This window comes from Leucoraja erinacea, chromosome 13, assembly GCF_028641065.1.
Source record: "Leucoraja erinacea ecotype New England chromosome 13, Leri_hhj_1, whole genome shotgun sequence".
Taxonomy (NCBI): domain Eukaryota; kingdom Metazoa; phylum Chordata; class Chondrichthyes; order Rajiformes; family Rajidae; genus Leucoraja; species Leucoraja erinaceus.
Genome location: NC_073389.1, coordinates 43,526,838 through 43,543,758, shown reverse-complemented (window position 1 = coordinate 43,543,758; position 16,921 = coordinate 43,526,838). Strand labels below are relative to the sequence as shown.

Genomic DNA, 16,921 nt, shown 5'->3' with positions numbered 1-16,921 from the left:
TAAGCTGCCGTTGGCAATAACTTTACTTTAAACTTTAGAGAAATAGCATGGAAACAGGTCCTTCGGCCCATCGGGTACACACTGACCAGCTAGCACTATCCTATCCCTTACACTAGCATTATCTTACTCCATACCCTGGCACTATCCTACACACTAGGGACAATTAACGATTTTACCAAAGGCAATTAACCTACAAATCTGTGCGTCTTTGAAGTGTGGGAGTTACTCCAGCATTTTGTGTCTAATCAGTCTTTTTCTTGGGTAGGGGGTCTGAAATTAGAGAACATGGGTTTAAGGTGAGAGGGGAATTATTTAAGAAACATGAGGGGCAAGCCTTTCACACAGAGAGTGGTGGGTATATGGAGTGAGCTGCCAGTGAAAGTGGTAGAGGCAGATACAATCACAGTGCTTAAAAGCATTTGGACAGGTACATGGAAAAAGGATGGGCCATTTGCACGAAAATGGGCTTGGCATAGATAGACATCTCATTTGGTATGGACAAGCTGGGCCACAAGGGCCTGCTTCTGTGCTGTATGAGACTATCACTCTACATGCATTGATTACCCCTTTTGCTCCACGGAGACCTGCTCTTTCCCTCGTTACTCTCTTGATCCATGCGGCACGGTGAGAGACACTACCTCACAGTTCTAGAGACTTAGCTTCAATCCCGCCTCTAGGTGGTGGCTGAGTGGAGTTTGCACATATTAGGTTCATTACCCCAACATTTGGTGTTATTGCTGTTATTGTGTTATTGCAATTGCTTAATTGCTGAAGGAAATTTGCAAGCACAAGCTTGCAAGGTGACAATGATACAGATAATGTGTCGCATGGTGACATTTGCCCAAGCAATGCATTAAAATAGGAGGCTCTTAATTTTTCATGAACAAAACCTTATTGCAGTGCTGAAATAGAAATGAATAGTGCCTGTGTTTCCCAGTCAGTTTTTATGCTGATTTTGGCTATGAGCAGCATCATGTGCCTGCACTCTTTGAAAAAGGCATACAAAAGCCAATAACAGTACAGAAGCAGCAGAAAGCATTTCCTGTTTTCCTTAAAGCTGTCCACGTAGTGATTTGCTGTTGTTTCCTTTGACCTTTCGTGTTTCCTTTTGTTGTATCCGCAGGTTTTCACATTGCAAGTTCATTTGGACTTTTCCTAATGCCACCGACTAGCAAATGAAGGCTAACGAAGATATGCCATTCTAGGATATGCTACTTGAAAAAGAGAGACTTTCCAAAATGTTTGTTGCCCAGAAGAAACTGCAAAATGGTGACTGCTTTCAAAACAAGAAATATTTATATCTATACGAATAGACTTTGTGGGACTAACTTTTCCATTCTAAATGTCTGATAAAGTTAGCTGTTGTATCATTCTACATGGACAAAATGTGATTATTTTTCTAGCTTCTCTTCCAAAATTATTCTCTAAACATCTACTCCATCACATGCACCTTTGACATCTTGACTTTATCCTCTAAACTGCATATGATCCATTCTCTCCAGAGATGTTGCCTGTCCCGTTAAATTACTCAAGCATTTTGTGATCTACCTTCTATTTAAACCAGCATCTGCAGTTCTTTCCTACGTATGACCCAATCTCTTTTGCTGTTCTCTTTCTGCAGGTAGTGTCTTCCTTCAAATCTGCCATTGTGCCACATCCCCTAAACCATTGCATCATTTTAAATCTCCCTCTCCTCTTCACATTCTTAGAATGTGCTAAAGACCTCCCAATTCACGTCCATCTTACACAGAACTATTTCTTTGAATTGCCCCCAATCACTTTCTCACCTCTGCTGCAATAGTATTGATCAAAGTCATTGATAATGTTGTGAGCAAAGGTGATCTGGACTGTCTTGTCCTTCTCAACTAGACTTCAGTCTTTGGCACAATTGACCATGTCACTATCCAATGCTTCTTTCCACTGAACCTGATGGGACTGCACTGTCTCGTTTCCATTCTTGTCGATGTCATCATCATCATCGTTGAAAACATTAGCGGCGCAGTGGTGCTGGTTTCCAATGGGAACGGTGACGGATGCACCACGCATCTCTGTCCTCCAGTTCCTGCGGACTTCCGCCGCTGGAAGTACAGGATTTCGGTGTGTGTGTGCTTTGTCATAATTCCTTACAATGCTATGTACGACAGTGATCGCAATTACTTCTGCTATCTTCCAAGGATCAACTCGGACATTTCTTTTCGACATGTTGTGTCTCAGCAATTTCATAAAGACATGTGGCTTTGGGTTCAGCATTTATACTGATTTGTTTTAGCTTCACCTCGCCATCTCATCTCTTGTCTACTCTCTCTAAATTCTCAAACTTTGTGTCCAACATTCATCACCGGATGAGATGCAAATTCCTCAAATTAAATTTAGGGAGGATTGAAGACTTCTCCTTTGATTCCCATCACTGTTCCTTATCCCAAACTCCATATCCCTGCCTAGCCAATGGTAGACACAAAATGCTGGAGTAACTCAGCAGGTCAGGCAGCATCTCTGGAGAACAGGAATAGTGTTCGAGTCGAGACTGTTCTTCAGACTCTGCGTAACCAATGTCACACCTGACCTTGAGCTCAGTTTCAGACCTCTAGTGGTACAGCTGAGCCCTTGGTTTGCCTCCATACCATTACCTGATTCTCCCCACCATCTCAGCTCAGCTGCTATTGTAACTATCATTCTTGCTCTAAGCTTTATATTACAACTAGACTAACTGGGATCCGTTGGGTCCCAGCTTCACAAAGGAGTGCTGGTCCCCCAACGCAATATTCCATCTCTCAACCAATTCCAATATTGGTAGCCAGGGGGGGCTTTCTGGAGCGCTAGTATGGATGTTGTGGGCTGAAGGGACTGGTTTCCAGAGGGCTAGTATGGACATTGTGGGCCGAATGGATTCTTGGGCTGGCGGCTCAGTCACTAAAACCTGGTGTGCTGGCAGCTCACTCACTCATGGCTGGTGGGCTGGCAGTTGACTCATGGTTATTCCTTGAAATTCCATTTCAAGCAGGATGCAACGCCACCAAATTCAAGTGCAATTTCCCACCACTTCAAGCAGGGTGCAAGGCCACTAAATTCAAGTGCAGTTTCATACCACTTCAAGCAGGGTGCAAGGCCACCAAATTCAAATACAGTTTCATACCACTTCAAGCAGGGTGCAAGGCCACCAAATTCAAATGCAGTTTCATACCACTTCAAGCAGGGTGCATGGCCACCAAATTCAAGTGCAGTATCATGCCATTTCAAGCAGGGTGCAAGGCCACCAAATTCAAGTGCATTTTCATGCCACTTCCAACAGGGTGCAAGGCCACCAAATTCAAGTGCCGTTTCATGCCACTTCAAGCAGTGTGTAAGACCACCAAATTCAAGTGCAGTTTCATACCACTTCAAGCAGGGTGCAAGGCCACCAAAGGCAGAGTCATGACCTCTCCCACCCTCATCTTGCAGAGACTGAGCCACCGGAAGGGGCATGGCCTTCATGAAGTGATTGACAGGAGAGAGAATCTCAACATTATTTAAACACTAATAACTCTTATTTTTTATCGATGGGAAAAATCCTCAGGACCTGATGAGCGGAGGGGAATCTGAGCCAAAAATCACAGCCGTACTTGGTTCTTTCTAAAATCAATATATAGTGCAAACAGGAAGTGGTCTAGATTAGACTTTTAATTATATAGAAGGCGACACCTCTTTTCAATAAGGCAACACCACTTTTCAATAAGGCAACACCACTTGTCAATAAGGCAAAACCAACACCACTTTTCAATAAGGCAACATCACTTTTCAATAAGGCAACACCCACACCACTTTTCAATAAGGCAAAACCAACACCACTTTTCAAGAAGGCAAAACCAACATCACTTTTGCATTTTCAAACCAACACCACTTTTGCATTTTCAAACCAACACCACTTATGCATTTTGAAACCAACACCACTTTTTCATTTTCAAACTACATTTTCAAACCACATTAAGGGCACTCACATGTCAGTAAAACTACACTCAGTTTAGTAGACATGTGTTCAGTGTTATTCACAGCTCAGACTGAGAGTCGTGACCTCTCACTCCCCCATCTTGCAGCGACTGAGGCACGCCCACGCTTCCGGGTTTTATAGTTCCTCCCCCTCCCACCAGAAGGGGCGTGGCCTTCATGGCGTGATTCACAGGAGAGAGAATATCAACTTTTTTTAAACATTAATAAGTCTTTTATTTTTCATCGATGGGTAAAATCCTCTTGTCCTGCGCAGTGGAGGGGGACTCTGAGTAAGATGGACAAAAATCACAGCCATAAGTGGTAGCGTTTTTTCTAAAATCAATATGCAGTGCGAACAGGAAGTGGTCAAGATTTGAGTTTTAATTATATAGATAACTGGGTTCATGCATTGTATTTCAACAAAGAACATCATTGACATTTTCTACCAATGCATCTTAAACTCCATTCATCAATCATTCTTGTGTTAGCTGATTAATGCTTGGTCCTGCTTCAGCAAATTCTTGATTTTAAAATACGTATTTTTGTTTATAAATCTCTCCATATCTTGCCCCTTTCTATTTCCGATATCTCCTTTGTTTTAATTCTCTGATATTTAATTTGAGTTTAATTCGAGTCATCATTCCACCTATAATAGTTGCACATTCAATTGCCAAGGCCCAAGCTCTGGAATTCCTGCACACAACCTCTTTTGCTTCTATCGCCCTTTCTTTCTCAATGACACTCTTTAAAGCCAAACTTAAATCCTGAGATTTTGGACATTTACCATCTACGTGAGTTGGTGTCAGTTTTTTGTTGAACACTTGCAACAAATTACTTTTGGATTTTACTTGCTGGTGGGAAATTACTTTGAAGTACAGATTTGGAATTCCTTGTATGCGGATATCATTGATAGAGCCAAATTTATAATCCATTCCTTGTTGACCATTGCACTTTTTAGTGATCTTTTTACAATTAAGTATCAAGTTGTCACATTAAGAAGGCACAAAATGTGCAACCCACATTTTACAAGAATTATCATTTCAGTTTCACTATTTGTTACCGTGAGATCTCAATGCTGGGCTTCTACTCCTTGCCACTAAATGACTGTAATTGTATGCAATGCATCACCAGTAAACCAGTAAAGTGTGAAAAGATTAATATAACATAACAATGGTTATGAAATTCCTCTCACGGTGCATCAAGTAACTTTTTTTTTGGTTCGATTCATGGATGTGGCAACATCGCGAAGAATGTGAGCTAATATTTATAGGCTCAGGTATAAATGTATCGCGGAAGCAGACCTTTTGTTCCAACTCCGCCATGCCGATAATCCCATCTCCCAGCGTTTGACTCGCATCCCTCTAAACCTTTCCCATTCATGTACCTGACCAAATGTCTTTTAAATGTTGTTATTGTATCAGCTCAACCACTTCCTCTGGCAATTTGTTCCATGCGCCCACTATCCTCTGTGTGAGAAAGTTGCCCCTTTGGTTATTATTAAATCTTTCCCCTCTCACCTTAACCTTAAACCTATGCCCATTTGTTCTTAAATTCACCAACCCTGAGAACAAGATTGAGTGATCATCCTACTTAGTCCCCACATGATGTCCTTCATCTATATAAAATAATCCCGCAAGGAATAATGTCCTAGGTTGTCCAACATCTGAGGTAAGCTTGAATCTTAGTGATAAGTTCCAAGGTAGTCAATCTTCTTGGCATCACTGCTGTTTCTGAAGCACCATTAGTTTTGCTTGTTATCTGTTTGCCTTTACTTTCGCCTAGATCGTGCACTGATCTTATGCCCAGCAAAGCCTTTTTGTATTGCTGACAATGATGATCACAAAATGCTGGAGTATTTCAGCAGTTCAGGCAACATCTCTGGAGAAAAGGAATAGGTGACGTTTTGGAAGAAGGGTCTCGACCTGAACCATCACCTATTCCTTTTCTCAAGTGATGCTGCCTGACCCATTGAGTTACTCCACCATTTTGTGTCTATCGTTGGTGTAAGCCAGTATCTGCAGTTCCTTCCTACACAATGAAGATCATAGAAACAGAAAATAGGTGCAGGAGGAGGTCATTCGGCCCTTCGAGCCAGCACCGCCATTCATTGTGATCATGGCTGATTGTCCCCAATCAATAACCCGTGCCTGCCTTCTCCCCATACCCCTTGATTCCACTAGCCCCTAGAGCTCTATCTAACTCTCTCTTAAATCCATCCAGTGATTTGGCCTCCACTGCCCTCTGTGGCAGGGAATTCCACAAATTCTCTGGGTGAAAAATGTTTTCTCACCTCAGTCTTAAATGGCCTCCCCTTTATTCTAAGATTGTGACCCCTGGTCCTGGATATATATGTAATTCCATTTTAAGGTACTTCCTGACTTCAAGATAACAAAGTACTGCTTTAAGCTGCCGTTGGCAATAACTTTACTTTAAACTTTAGAGAAATAGCATGGAAACAGGTCCTTCGGCCCATCGAGTACACACTGACCAGCTAGCACTATCCTATCCCTTACACTAGCATTATCTTACTCCATACCCTAGCACTATCCTACACACTAGGGACAATTAACGATTTTACCAAAGGCAATTAACCTACAAACCTGTGCGTCTTTGAAGTGTGGGAGTTACTCCAGCATTTTGTGTCTAGTCAGTCTTTTTCATGGGTAGGGGGTCTGAAATTAGAGAACATGGGTTTAAGGTGAGAGGGGAATTATTTAAGAAACATGAGGGGCAAGCCTTTCACACAGAGAGTGGTGAGTATATGGAGTGAGCTGCCAGTGAAAGTGGTAGAGGCAGATACAATCACAGTGCTTAAAAGCATTGGACAGGTACATGGAAAAAGGATGGGCCATTTGCACGAAAATGGGCTTGGCATAGATAGACATCTCATTTGGTATGGACAAGCTGGGCCACAAGGGCCTGCTTCTGTGCTGTATGAGACTATCACTCTACATGCATTGATTACCCCTTTTGCTCCACGGAGACCTACTCTTTCCCTCGTTACTCTCTTGATCCATGCGGCACGGTGAGAGACACTACCTCACAGTTCTAGAGACTTAGCTTCAATCCCGCCTCTAGGTGGTGGCTGAGTGGAGTTTGCACATTCTCCCTGTGACCTGCCTACCTTTTGATTCTTTTTTTCAATATGTATGACCTTATAATTGGAAGCAGACTAGAGGAAGCAGCTGATTGGGTGCAACCTCAGGTTAGCATTTGTGCTTTCTGGTTAAAGGTACAGTGAGCCAAGGGTACAGTGGGCTAAAGGTACAGTGCTTTATGTTTATATAATAAAGGTGCAGTTTAAAGGTCAAGAGGGAGCAACTGTTGTGAGTCAGATACCTGCTGATTTCTCCCAGCAGTTTCTATTGTATTATACTTGTATCGGATCCAGGGTAAGGCGGGAGAATGACAGTCAGAGCAGTGTACTGTTCTGGATGTCAGATGTGGGAGGTCATGGTGTCGGATGGCCCTCCACATCTGCACCAGGTGCAGCGAGATGGGGCTCCTAAGGGACCGTATTAGGATCCTGGAGCAGCAGCTCGATGACCTCTGTCTGATCAGGGAGAGTGAGGAGGTCATAGAGGGAAGTTATAGGGAGGTGGTCACTACAAAACCACGGGAGAGAGACATGTGGGTCCCGCTAAGGAAGGGCAAGGGGCAGAGGCAGGAACGAGTGAGTACTCCAATGTCGGTACACCTTGCAAATAAGTACTCCTGTTTGAGTACGGATGGGGGTGACAGCCTACCCGGGGGTAGCGACAGCGGACGGGCCTCCAGCACGGAGATCGGCCCTGTTGCTCCGAAAGATAGGGAAAAAAAGAAGAGGGCAATAGTAATTGGGGACTCTATTGTTAGGGGGTCGGATAGGCGATTCTGTGGACGCAGTCGGGAGACCAGGATGGTGGTCTGCCTCCCTGGTGCCAAGGTCTCGGACGTGTCTCAACGCGTCCAAGATATCCTGAAATCAGAGGGAGAGGAGCCTGAGGTCGTGGTACATATAGGTACCAATGACATAGGTAAAAAAAGGGAAGAGGTCCTGAAGGGAGGATTTAGGGAGTTGGGAGGAGAGTTAAGGAAAAGGACCAAAAAGGTAACAATCTCAGGATTACTGCCTGTGCCACGCGACAGTGAGAGTAGGAATGGAGCGAGGTGGAGGATAAATGCGTGGCTGAAAGACTGGTGCAGAGGGCAGGGATTCAAGTTTCTGGATCATTGGGACTTCTTTTGGGGAAGGTGGGACCTGTACAGAAAGGATGGGTTGCACTTGAACCCGAGGGGGACCAATATCCTGGCGGGGAAATTTGCAAAGGCTACTGGGGAGACTTTAAACTAGAATGGTTGGGGCGAGGGACTCAAATAGAGAAAGCTAGTAGACAGAATGGGAGGCAGGAAGCAGAAAAGGGAAGCACTCGGACACAAGAGGAGAAAGAAAAAAAAGGAAATAAACAGAGACTAAGAGACGGGGGGTTTCTTAAATGTGCATATTTTAATGCTAGGAGCATTGTAAGAAAGGTGGATGAGCTTAGAGCCTGGATAGACACCTGGAAGTATGATGCTGTGGCGATCAGTGAAACATGGTTGCAGGAGGGCTGTGATTGGAAACTAAATATTCCAGGATTTCGTTGCTTCAGGTGTGATAGAATTGGAGGGACAAGCGGTGGAGGTGTTGCATTGCTAGTCAGGGAAGATATTACAGCAGTGCTTTGGCAGGATAGATTGGAGGGCTCATCTAGGGAGGCTATTTGGGTGGAACTGAGAAGTGGGAAAGGTGTAGCAACACTTATAGGGGTGTATTATAGACCGCCAAATGGGGAACGAGAATTGGAAGAGCAAATATGTAAGGAGATAGCAGATATTAGTAGTAAGCACAAGGTAGTGATTGTGGGAGATTTCAACTTTCCACACATAGACAGGGAAACACATTCTGTAAATGGGCTGGATGGTTTGGAGTTTGTAAAATGTGTGCAGGATAGTTTTTTGCAGCAATACATAGAGGTACCTACTAGAGGAGGGGCAGTGCTGGACCTCCTGTTAAGAAATGAGACGGGACAGGTGGCGGAGGTATGCGTTGGGGAGCACTTCGGGTCCAGTGATCACAATACCATTAGTTTCAATATAATTATGGAGAGGGTCAGAACTGGACCTAGGGTTGAGATTTTTGATTGGAGAAAGGCTAACTTTGATGAGATGTGAGATGATTTAAAAGGAGTGAACTGGGACATTTTGTTTTATGGGAAAGATGTAGAAGAGAAATGGAGGGCATTTAAAGGGGAAATTTTAAGAGTACAGAATCTTTATGTTCCTGTTCGGTTGAAAGGAAACAGTAAAAATTGGAAAGAGCCCTGGTTTTCAAGGGAAATTGGACATCTTGTTCAGAAAAAGAGGGAGATCTACAATAATTATAGGCAGCATGAAGTAAATGAGGTGCTTGAGGAGTATAAGGAATGTAAAAAGAATCTTAAGAAAGAAATTAGAAAAGCTAAAAGAAGATATGAGGTTGCTTTGGGTAAGGTGAAAGTAAATCCAAAGGGTTTCTACAGCTATATTAATAGCAAAAGGATAACAAGGGATAAAATAGGTCCATTGGAGAGACAGAGTGGACAGCTATCTGCAGAGCCAAAAGAGATGGGGGAGATATTGAACAATTTTTCTTCTTCGGTATTCACCAAGTAGAAGGATATTGAATCATGTGAGGTAAGGGAAACTAATAGAGGAGCTATGAATACTATGAGGTTTAAAGTAAAAGAAGTACTGACACTTTTGAAAAATATAAAAGTGGATAAGTCTCCAAGTCCTGACAGGATATTCCCTAGGACATTGAGGGAAGTTAGTGTAGAAATAGCCGGGGCTATGACAGAAATATTTCAAATGTCATTAGAAACGGGAATAGTCTCCAAGGATTGGCGTACTGCGCATGTTGTTCCATTGTTTAAAAAGGGTTCTAAGCGTAAACCTAGCAATTATAGACCTGTTAGTTTGACTTCAGTGGTGGGCAAATTAATGGAAAAGATACTTAGAGATAATATATATAAGCATCTGGATAAACAGGGTCTGATTAGGAACAGTCAACATGGATTTGTGCCTGGAAGGTCATGTTTGACTAATCTTCTTGAATTTTTTGAAGAGGTTACTAGGGAAATTGACGAGGGTAAAGCAGTGGATGTCTATATGGACTTTAGTAAGGCCTTTGACAAGGTTCCTCATGGAAGGTTGGTTAAGAAGGTTCAACTGTTGGGTATAAATGCAGGAATAGCAAGATGGATTCAACAGTGGCTGAATGGGAGAAGCCAGAGGGTAATGGTGGATGGCTGTTTATCGGGTTGGAGGCAGGTGACTAGTGGGGTGCCTCAGGGATCTGTGTTGGGTCCTTTGTTGTTTGTCATGTACATCAATGATCTGGATGAAGGTGTGGTAAATTGGATTAGTAAGTATGCAGATGATACCAAGATAGGGGGTGTTGTGGATAATGAAGAGGATTTCCAAAGTCTACAGAGTGATTTAGGCCATTTGGAAAAATGGGCTGAAAGATGGCAGATGGAGTTTAATGCTGATAAATGTGAGGTGCTACACCTTGGCAGGACAAATCAAAATAGGATGTACATGGTAAATGGTAGGGAATTGAAGAATACAGTTGAACAGAGGGATCTGGGAATAACCGTGCATAGTTCCTTGAAGGTGGAATCTCATATAGATAGGGTGGTAAAGAAAGCTTTTGGTATGCTAGCCTTTATAAATCAGAGCATTGAGTATAGAAGCTGGGATGTAATGTTAAAATTGTACAAGGCATTGGTGAGACCAAATCTGGAGTATGGTGTACAATTTTGGTCGCCCAATTATAGGAAGGATGTCAACAAAATAGAGAGAGTACAGAGGAGATTTACTAGAATGTTGCCTGGGTTTCAACAACTAAGTTACAGAGATAGGTTGAATAAGTTAGGTCTTTATTCTCTGGAGCGCAGAAGGTTAAGGGGGGACTTGATAGAGGTCTTTAAAATGATGAGAGGGAAAGACAGAGTTGATGTGGGCAAGCTTTTCCCTTTGAGAATAGGGAAGATTCAAACAAGAGGACATGACTTCAGAATTAAGGGACAGAAGTTTAGGGGTAACATGAGGGGGAACTTCTTTACTCAGAGAGTGGTAGCGGTGTGGAATGAGCTTCCAGTGGAAGTGGTGGAGGCAGGTTCGTTGGTATCATTTAAAAATAAATTGGATAGGCATATGGATGAGAAGGGAATGGAGGGTTATTTTATGAGTGCAGGCAGGTGGGACTAAGGGAAAAAAAGTTGTTCGGCACGGACTTGTAGGGCCGAGATGGCCTGTTTCCGTGCTGTAATTGTTATATGGTTATATGGTTATATGGTTATAATTCCCCACATTAAACTCCCTCTGCTAAATTCTAATCCAATTCACTACAGTCACACTAGCATAATCTCAACATGCTTTCACCTAATGTGGCATTGACAAACTTCCCCATCTTACACTCTGCCCACCTCCAAGTCATTGATGGCCAAGAACTGATCCTCGGAGAGTACTGCACTGCTTACTACCTTCCAGTTACAAAAATACAGATGTATTCTGACTTTCTATGTTCGATGTGATAGCCAGATCCTAAAACACAGTCCCCAACAGCATTGAAGGAGTATCTTCATTAGGAGGATTACCAAAGTTCAGAGAAATAACTCATCTCCACCTTCTCAAGGACAGATAAAGATGTGTTATGAATCCTAGCCTTGACAGCGATGCCAATATTCCATTAATGAAACAAGGGACCTCTTACAGATAGAGATACCAAAATCTCTGAAGCGATTTAACCTTGACACACTAAATACTAAAACATCTTCCAACTTTTATAAAGCTTGATTTAAAAAAAAACAAATAGCTGTGTTCTTGTCAGAAATGTATATAAAGGAAGGGTAGAATTTAGTCAAGACCAGTTTATAAATGCAATTATTTCGTCCTTTTATTTTATGCAGAGGTGCTGCTGAGAACTGCACCATGGACATGAATTGTCACTGTTGCCATAGTGATGGTAAATGAATAACATGGTTTTCCGAGAAATGAGATTGGTCAATAATTCTCTAACATTGCGTAAACGTAGGAGTTCCCGCAGTAACTCAAGCAGACCAATTATTTAGTAATGTAAAAATGAATGTTTGAGCAGAGACTTAAAATAAATGTGTTTGCGATTTAAAAATACCTAGCTGAGGGTTGTGATCTGAACTTTCCAAACAGTAGAAATATGCCATCAAATCCTTTTTGTTTTCATAACTAATCTAGTGCTTGTCAACTGTTCCCTCAGATCACCTTGAGTGGTTACAATGATTAAAGACGTTAATTTAAAGTAATTCCCAGGATTAATTTTGGTGGTGGGACGAATGATTGCCTCAAGGAAAAGGCCCGCAACTTAATCAGTGGATCGTTCCTCTACACCAGTGGTTCCCAACGTGGGGCGTACGCCCCACAGGGGGGCAATTTGATTTTTAAGGGGGGCAATTGAGCGCGACTGAGGTCTGGGTCCAAATTTTCGATTTTTATTTTTTAGGATTTTCCATCAGGTAAACATATGTAGTTTATGTTTCAGATGTTATTTTGAGTAAATAATTTTTTTCGGGGTAAAAAAGGTCTTTATTGTGGAGTTATTACAACCAAGGTATTGGCGTTTTAAGCTTCTTCAGCTGAAACGGAGTTCACTTTTTAAATGATAAGAATTATATATCACCACATGGGGGGGGGGGGGGGGGGGGGCATCAGGATTTTAGAGGTGATTAGGTGGGGCATGGCCAAAAAAAGGTTGGGAACCACTGCTCTACACTGATCACATGTCAGATGATTTTAGCCATAACCAGGATCAGTTTTCTTCAAAACCATTAAATCCACTTTCTGCATGACAAGAACAACAGGGAAATGGAAAAAATACCATTAGGTGAGTTGAAAGGTTATCACCATAGTTTTGTTGTCTCTAAGTCTTCATATATCACAGCAAGGCAACTGAAGAAAAAAAAGAAGGGTTTTGGCCTGAAACGTTGCCTATTTCCTTCGCTCCATAGATGCTGCTGTACCCGCTGAGTTTCATCAGCATTTTTGTGTACCTGTCACTACAACAATATTACTAGATACAAGGCTGTTAAAGTAACTCAATGAGATTCAATATTATATGGCTCTGTACTTGCTATAGTCCAATAATAAGGGCTTGGGTCATTCACTGCATAAGATTGGGTTACATTACTGATGGGCACAGATCTGTCACCATTAATCATCAGTGTACAGTGTTGTAGGTTACCGGTCTCTTGCTGTCACTGACTGCAGTTTCAGAGAGTTCTTTTAAAGTGTTGATACGGGCAGAATGAGCTGTGGGATTCTTTGTGTTTGCATCCATGCCATGGATATGGAGGAGAAACACATGTGGGTGTATGCTGATAGAAACAGCTACGGTTGAAATGGCATGCATCTGCTGAGCTAAGCTGGCCAGTTAAACATCGGGAGACAAAGCTCATTACATAGATGGAGTATTCAATGATAACTGCAGGGAAGTATTTACCACCAGATTCAGGAACAAGTTCTTCCCTGCTGTTAATAGTCTACTGAATGGACCTCTCGTAACCTATGGGAGTAATTCCGATCTCCTAACCTACCTCCTTGCAGCTTTTGCACTCTTTTCATTTGTACTTTCTCGATTTAAGAGGGAGTTAGATGTTGCTATATTTAAGAGGGAGTTAGATGTGGCCCTTGTTGCTAAAGGGATCAGGGGGTATGGAGAGAAGGCATTTACAGGATACTGAGTTGGATGATCAGCCATGATCATATTGAATGGTGGTGCAGGCACAAAGGGCCGAATGGCCTACTCCTGCACCTATTTTCTATGTTTCTATGATTGCTGTAACACTAATTTCTCCCCAACCCCTTCCCCTTCCACCTATATTCTTTTCTCTAGCAACACAATTTGATCCACCAGGCTCTGTCCCACCCCATCTCTCTTCCAGCTCCCCCCCCCCCCCCCCCCACCACAATCATTCTTGAGTTACCCCAGCACTTTGTGTCTTTTTTTGTTGTACTTGATTATGAGTTGATTATGATCAAGCACGGCATGATTTGGCTCGATAGCAAGCAAAGCAAATAATTTTACTGTGTCTCGATACACATGACAATAATAAAATAAAACACAGAGACCGATACAGATACCAATACCGATGCCAATACCAATACCAATCAACTTGAGCTACCCCATGGATGTTTCGATAAAAACTCCAAAGAATCACATTTGTCAGGGAACCTCAGCTTTTGCTTCTTCAGTGGGTAGAATTTTAGTGGGTAGGATTAATGTGGGCCCGACCACCTCTCAACCTCGCCACCTGTACATTTCTGGTTGCAGAGGGTTGAATGGGCTGAACTTTTGCACCTGAGAAGCATCTGGTGAAACAGAACAGGGCCTGAGCATTGATCGTCCTTGTGTAGTGAATCCCGAACAAGGCCTTTTAAGAGTTAAAAAAATATATATTCAAAACAAATAAAAATAATTTTCCATTAAAAAAATTAAAAGTGTGTCAAAATAAAGTAAAATAAGTCAAGTACTGAACTTTTTCCATCGAATTGTACTCCAGGATAGAGTGGATGTGGAGAGTCCAGGAACAGAGGACATAGCCTCAGAATAAAAGGACGTACCTTTAGAAAGGAGATGAAGAGGAATTGCTTTAGAGGGTGGAGAATCAGTGGAATTCATTGCCACAGAAGGCTCTGGAGGCCATTAATGGATATCTTTAAGGTGGAGATTGAAAAATTCTTGATTAGTATGGGTGTCATGGACTATGGGGCGAAGGCAGGAGAATGGGGTTGTGAGGGAAAGATAGATCAGCCATGATTGAATGGCGGAGTAGACTTGATGGGCCAAACGGCCTAATTCTGCTCGTGCAATTTATGAACCTCATTCAATTGAAAGGGGTCACAGTCTGTACATCGACCTTCCATGATATAATGCTATGCGTCAGATGCAAGGTGCATCTGGACACTTTTTTCTGCATGCCGCTGCAGAATGGACAATCAAACAGTGACTCGCTGCAGAATTTTTGGCTTTCAGTCTGCATTCCTGAAGCCTGTTTTTTAGGGTAAATTAGTATTCATAGCCGTGAAAGTTATTTTATATGATCTGTTCTTAAAGTCTTAGAAACGGGATCAGGTTGCAATGTGTGGTGAACTGCAAATGTAATTTGCTAAATCCATCCATATCCAAATGTTAACCACAATGGGATATAAGGAACACTACTTTGCTGGAAGTTATTAAATAATGTGGTGATTGCTAGTGATTGAATGACAACATCACATCACACTTTAAAAAACGACATTTTCATTACGCTGAAGGGACTCAAGCCAAGATAGCTCAAAATATTTTGGCAGTAAGCATGGAACATGCAATTTGCTTTATATAGAACAGTAACCATAGTATAAAATGGTTGTATGCACAGGAATGGACGATAACTCAATTTATTTTCATAATATGCCAAGCCATCTGAGCTCGACTGTGATGTTGAAACAAATAAGAAGATTAATACTCCCAAAATCTGGAACATAAGTGAGCCAAGAAGGAACCTGCCTGCTCTTAGATTATGCAAATGTTATATTATCCCAGAAGGATTTTCTTCTTCGAATTCATGATGATAGTAATACATTTTTTGTCTGTCGTTATGGAAGATTGAGGAACCATAAATAACCTATTCAAAAATGTTACTCTCAAAGTTTCCCCCATTTTCGATTGCAAAAGATACTACTGAATTCCTCTACCATCTCCTTCTACAAAAAACATATTTTGATTTTAACTCTGAAATGTTGATCACAAAGTTACACCTATGAGCAAAAAACTAATAAAGCTGCCAAAGCATAATTCTTTAAGGAGTAGATCCAGATAATACAATACTTTACTTACCTCTCGTTACATTTCGCCTTCTCCAGTCAGTCTGCATCAGTTTCTTGAGTTATATTACCTCATGGCTCACACCAACCATCCTCTTTGACAGTCTTATAAATCTGGAAGTGAATGGAATGTGCTTTGTGATCTTGGACTTGCTGTTTTCAATACTCAGTGGAGGCCATAACCCTCAGCTGTTGCCACAGCAACAGCTTTCTGAGGAAGGGCAGCCCGAGACCCACAACCTAATTATTAACACAGCAGGATGACAAGTACCTTTCATTTAATCCAAATGCTCTCAACTTCCAAATGTACACTGCTTGAGACTCGGGTTTATTCAGAGTTTTCAGTACCCGTAACAATTTTGCGAACCAAAATAAGCTGAAAATCACGAACCAAAGAATAAAGAGAACAAAAAAACAAACAAATTATACGACCATGTCTGAAATTAATTAACACTGTCAGAGGTTAATAAATTCCAGGTATTACATCAATACAGCAGGAAGATTTCCTTTACACGCTGTTACCAAACAAATTGGACAACTTATTTTTGAGACACTTTTATGATTTCACTGGAAATATTTTTGAGATAGGGTGGATGTGGAGAGAATGTTTCCACTAGTGGGAGAGTCTAGGACTAGAGGTGATAGCCTCAGAATTAAAGGACGTTCCTTTAAGAAGGAAATGAGCAGGAATTACTTTAATCAGAGGGTGGTGAGTCTGTGCAATTCATCGCCACAGAAGGCAGTGGAGGCCAAGGCAATGGATATTTTTAAGGGGGAGATAGATAGATTCTTGATTAGGTCAGGTGTCGGGGTTATGGGGAGAAGGCAGGAGATTGGAGTTTGGAGGGAGAGATGGATCAGCCATGATGAATGGCAGACTTTTAAGCACTTTTTATGGCTCTTTAATGCAATTGGTAAGTATATCAGATCTTACATTAAGCCCACAACAAGCAGGATGAATCCAACCTGGTCACATTCTATGTGGATGGGAGGGTGGGAGGAAGCACTGAAAGTAGCAAGTGGACAAAACCAGTTTAATGCATCATTAAAGAATTCT

General features: G+C 41.9%; 1 protein-coding gene across 1 annotated transcript in view; it reads right to left on the bottom strand.

Moving 5' to 3' along the window:
- Positions 1 to 16,196, bottom strand: part of LOC129702963 (uncharacterized protein C21orf62-like) — a 45,445-nt gene extending 29,249 nt beyond the window's left edge. The window contains exon 1 of the mRNA XM_055645077.1: positions 15,878 to 16,196. The gene's annotated coding sequence lies outside the window, so the exon portion shown is untranslated. The remainder of the gene's footprint in view (positions 1 to 15,877) is intronic.
- Positions 16,197 to 16,921: the final 725 nt, after the last annotated feature.